The following is a 5,988-nucleotide window of genomic DNA, read 5'->3' on the forward strand; positions in this document are numbered from 1 at the left end:
ATGTGTGGACAGCAGACTGAGACAGGGAGAGATGTTGAAGGATGTGGGGACAGCAGACTGAGACAGGGAGAGATGTTGAAGGATGTGGGGACAGCAGACTGAGACAGGGAGAGATGTTGAAGCATGTGGGGACAGCAGACTGAGACAGGGAGAGATGTTGAAGGATGTGTGGACAGCAGACTGAGACAGGGAGAGATGTTGAAGGATGTGGGGACAGCAGACTGAGACAGGGAGAGATGTTGAAGGATGTGGGGACAGCAGACTGAGACAGGGAGAGATGTTGAAGGATGTGGGGACAGCAGACAGACAGGGAGAGATGTTGAAGGATGTGGGGACAGCAGACTGAGACAGGGAGAGATGTTGAAGGATGTGGGGACAGCAGACAGACAGGGAGAGATGCTGAAGGATGTGGACAGCAGACTGAGACAGGGAGAGATGTTGAAGGATGTGTGGACAGCAGACTGAGACAGGGAGAGATGTTGAAGGATGTGGGGACAGCAGACTGAGACAGGGAGAGATGTTGAAGGATGTGTGGACAGCAGACTGAGACAGGGAGAGATGTTGAAGGATGTGTGGACAGCAGACTGAGACAGGGAGAGATGTTGAAGGATGTGTGGACAGCAGACTGAGACAGGGAGAGATGTTGAAGGATGTGTGGACAGCAGACTGAGACAGGGAGAGATGTTGAAGGATGTGGGGACAGCAGACTGAGACAGGGAGAGATGTTGAAGCATGTGGGGACAGCAGACTGAGACAGGGAGAGATGTTGAAGGATGTGGGGACAGCAGACTGAGACAGGGAGAGATGCTGAAGGATGTGGGGACAGCAGACAGACAGGGAGAGATGTTGAAGGATGTGGGGACAGCAGACTGAGACAGGGAGAGATGTTGAAGGATGTGGGGACAGCAGACTGAGACAGGGAGAGATGTTGAAGGATGTGGGGACAGCAGACTGTCAGGGAGAGATGTTGAAGGATGTGGGGACAGCAGACTGAGACAGGGAGAGATGTTGAAGCATGTGGGGACAGCAGACTGAGACAGGGAGAGATGTTGAAGGATGTGTGGACAGCAGACTGAGACAGGGAGAGATGTTGAAGGATGTGGGGACAGCAGACAGACAGGGAGAGATGTTGAAGGATATGGGGACAGCAGACAGACAGGGAGAGATGTTGAAGGATATGGGGACAGCAGACAGACAGGGAGAGATGTTGAAGCATGTGGGGACAACAGACAGACAGGGAGAGATGTTGAAGGATGTGGGGACAGCAGACAGACAGGGAGAGATGTTGAAGGATGTGGGGACAGCAGACAGACAGGGAGAGATGTTGAAGGATGTGGGGACAGCAGACTGAGACAGGGAGAGATGTTGAAGGATGTGTGGACAGCAGACTGAGACAGGGAGAGATGTTGAAGGATGTGGGGACAGCAGACTGAGACAGGGAGAGATGTTGAAGGATGTGGGGACAGCAGACAGACAGGGAGAGATGCTGAAGGATGTGTGGACAGCAGACTGAGACAGGGAGAGATGTTGAAGGATGTGTGGACAGCAGACTGAGACAGGGAGAGATGTTGAAGGATGTGGGGACAGCAGACTGAGACAGGGAGAGATGTTGAAGGATGTGGGGACAGCAGACTGAGACAGGGAGAGATGTTGAAGCATGTGGGGACAGCAGACTGAGACAGGGAGAGATGTTGAAGGATGTGTGGACAGCAGACTGAGACAGGGAGAGATGTTGAAGGATGTGGGGACAGCAGACTGAGACAGGAGAGATGTTGAAGGATGTGGGGACAGCAGACTGAGACAGGGAGAGATGTTGAAGGATGTGGGGACAGCAGACAGACAGGGAGAGATGTTGAAGGATGTGGGGACAGCAGACTGAGACAGGGAGAGATGTTGAAGGATGTGGGGACAGCAGACAGACAGGGAGAGATGCTGAAGGATGTGTGGACAGCAGACTGAGACAGGGAGAGATGTTGAAGGATGTGTGGACAGCAGACTGAGACAGGGAGAGATGTTGAAGGATGTGGGGACAGCAGACTGAGACAGGGAGAGATGTTGAAGGATGTGGGGACAGCAGACTGAGACAGGGAGAGATGTTGAAGCATGTGGGGACAGCAGACTGAGACAGGGAGAGATGTTGAAGGATGTGTGGACAGCAGACTGAGACAGGGAGAGATGTTGAAGGATGTGGGGACAGCAGACTGAGACAGGGAGAGATGTTGAAGGATGTGGGGACAGCAGACTGAGACAGGGAGAGATGTTGAAGGATGTGGGGACAGCAGACAGACAGGGAGAGATGTTGAAGGATGTGGGGACAGCAGACTGAGACAGGGAGAGATGTTGAAGGATGTGGGGACAGCAGACTGAGACAGGGAGAGATTGAATATGTCCGTAAATACACCATCCAGCTGGTCTCCACATGATCTGAGGACGCGATAGGGATGCTGTCTGGACCGGCAGCCTGGCGAGGGTTAACACGCTTAAATGTCTTACTCACGTCGCCCACGGAGAAGGAAAGACCACAGTCCTTGGTAGCGAGCTGCGTCATTGGCCCCGAGTTATCCTCAAAGCGGGTGAAGAAGGTGTTTAGCTTATCCGGAAGCGAGACGGTGTCCGCAACGGGGCTGGTTTTCTTTTTGTTGAGTTGAGTTTATTTTTACAGGGACAGTGCACATTAATCAACGTTTCAGTAAAAGTGCCGGTTTTAGCCAGCTGGCTAATTTTCAACCGCAGTCCCTGGGCAGGTTATTAAAAACAATTACAATATAGACAATAGCAACATAGAACAAGCAAGACATAGCAACATAGGATAAGCAAGACGTAGCATACAGACAGAGCAACATAGAGCAAAAAGCAGCAAGACAAAATTCATAAAAGCAACAAAGTGTTTCCACACCTCACAAGCTACAGACAACAGACAACATGGAAAGCGGCAACACACAGCTAGGGACCATGTTCACAAATCTGATTGACCTTTAGCCATGTCTTCAAGCATTTTGTGAAAGTGTGATATGTGGTGCAGTTATGTGTGTCTGATGGCAGTGTATTCCAGACATGGGAAGCTCTCACAGAGAATGCAGATTTACTAAAGGTGCTTTTCCTTAGGGGAACTATACAGTCACCTCTCATGGCAGACCTTGTGGATCTGCTGCCATATGTCTGGGTTTTCTGTTTAACAAAAATATTGAGTGGAGGGGGAGCCAGGCCATTAAGGATCTTGAATACAAGACATGCGTCGGTGTATTGCACAAGATTTTCCCAACTCAAGAGCTCATGCTTTCTAAGGATGTGACAATGATGATGGCTATTGGGCTTCCTATCAGGAACTTTGAGAGCCTGTTTGTGGACAGACTGAATAGGTTTTAATGTTGTACAGCAAGCTTGGGCCCAACTAGTCAAGCAGTATGTTAAGTGGGGGAGTATCATAGAGTTGAAGTACAGTTTTGCTACCTCTGTAGTCAAACAATTTCGTATAAATCGGAAATTAGCTAGGTTGAATTTAGTTATTTGAATGACCTTTTTCACATGCTTTTTAAAAGAGAGGTTGGAATCAAGTATGATGCCAAGGTACTTAAAATCGGATACCACCTGGAGCTTCTCCCCTGACACATAGACATCTGGCTCAGTAGCATCTGTTGCCCTCTTTGTGAAGAACATGCAAACAGTTTTTTTCACATTGAGATGCAAACACGAGTCACTGAGCCACTTTGTAACCTGGACCATTACAGTAGTGAGTTCTTGTGCAGCTTGTTGTTTGCTCTTTGCATGCACATATATCACTGTATCATCTGCATACATTTGAACTTCAGACCCAGTACAGACAGAAGGCAGATCATTAATGTACAGGCTGAACAGGAGGGGCCCCAGTATTGACCCTTGGGGCACGCCCACATCATAGCTACGATAGGGCGACAGCTCATTGCTCACTCTGACACACTGAGTTCTGCCTTCAAGGTATGATTTCATCCATCTCAAGGCATCAGGGGAAAAGTTGAACTTGGACAATTTTGTGATGAGAATCTCATGGTTAACAGTATCAAAAGCCTTCCTTAGGTCCAGAAACACAGCCCCAACAGCACCCCCATTGTCCATCTTGGACTTCACATTTTCCAGAAGAAAGCAGTTAGCCGTTTCTGTGGAGTGTTTCACTCTGAAGCCAAACTGCATGGAGTGTAATGTGAAGGGGCTGTTGTTGAGGTGGGCAATCAGTTGTTCTGCTACACACTTTTCAACAACCTTTGACACCACAGGTAGTATACTAATGGGCCTGTAGTTACGTCAGCAGGGTCGCCTGATTTATAGATGGACGTTATTATGGCCGACTTCCATACCCTTGGAAACACCCCCAGACCAATAGATGTGTTGGTGTCCTTAGTAATGGGGCCAATGAGTGACTCTTTGTAGTTTTTAAGAAAGGTAGAGTCCATCCCAAACACATCTTTGGCTTTAGAGTTCTTTAGTGAGCTAATCACCTTGTTCACCTTTGACTCAGAAACCTCCCTTATGATGAAGACAGGTTGAGTGTCATTCACTAGCACTGAGCCCAAGAAACCGGTGGAGGGGTTCTGTGTCAGTACTCTGACAGAGTCAATAAAGTAGGAATTGAAGGCTATTGCTATTTCGACTGCATCCTGTGTTAGATTGTTATTCACCATGATTTCTAGTCTTTTTGCAGTGTTACTATGGTCTTTCCCTGTTAACTTTTTTTAGATTCTCCCATATCAATTTAGAATTTCCCTTTGCTTCACCAATTATGTTAATAAAAAAGTTTGCCTTGGCCTGTCTGATTTCTTTCATCACCTTATTTCTCAACATGGTAAACCTACGTTTGTCATGCTCTAATTTAGATTTTAGGGCTATTTTTAGAGCATAATCTCGTTCTTTCATCAATTTCCAGATTTCTCCATTTAGCCAAGGAAGAGTGCTCTTTTGGCCAGGTTTGGATTTGATTTTCTTTAGGAAGCCATTTATTGTAGTCTGGATTGTGGATAGAAAAACCTGCCTATCAGCTTCCACGTCTGTATAGGACAAGAGATCATTCCAGTTTATTCCCTTAATTGCTTTTTCAAAATAGTTTAATTCACTCTTAGGTATTCTGAGTTGATCCGGCTTTCTAACAGTAGAGAGGTTAAACCTGCTCTTAGACAGCTTTCTGGCTATAAGTGTCAGATTATGATCAGATAGCCCAGTAACCATATTGAATGATTTAGTCACCCTCTCTGGTTTATTACTGAACACCAAATCAATCTGTGTTATAGAGCAACAAGTCACCCTGGTTGGCCCTTTAACTAGCTGTGTAAGGTCAAAGGTATTAGTGATCCGTTTGAGGGTTTTCCCTACAACACTTGTCTTCATAATTAATGTTAAAATCTCCCATTAAGATGACCTCTTTCCCAAAATCACATTCCCTAAGCATGGTATTAAACTGATCAAAAAACACACTTTTGGTGGAAGGTGGCCTATACATTCCAATGAGGGTAAAAGACATTTGGGGAGACAGTGTAACTTTCAGGCCGATACATTCTAGTTCATTATCACATGACCACTCAATTTGTTTACATCGGATATGTTCTTTAATGTAAATCATCACACCCCCTCCTCTTCCTTCAATCCTGTCTCTCCTGAAAACATTGTAGCCAGGCACAATCAAAGCAGCATATGGAGAGTGTTTATGGAGCCATGTCTCTGAGAGTAATGTCTTTAGACCCTGGATTCTGTCTGCTGCCTTAAGATTTACACACGCGAGGTGTCACAAACAAATATCTCTGTAGGACTGTGGTCCGCGGTAACCTGACCCGAACAGGCCAGTCATGACACCTGCCAACATACACTACTGTTGGGTCTGAGCCGTTGAATTGAGACTCCACTTTGTCTCTATTCTGACATTTTGCCTGATTGATTTCTTTGCGGGAGAACTTGAGGGAATAACTACACTGTTTTGTATTCTGCTTTCTGTCTAACACAAGGTTGGGACAAACAGACAGCAGC

This window comes from Oncorhynchus masou, unplaced genomic scaffold (assembly GCF_036934945.1).
Source record: "Oncorhynchus masou masou isolate Uvic2021 unplaced genomic scaffold, UVic_Omas_1.1 unplaced_scaffold_591, whole genome shotgun sequence".
NCBI lineage: Eukaryota > Metazoa > Chordata > Actinopteri > Salmoniformes > Salmonidae > Oncorhynchus > Oncorhynchus masou.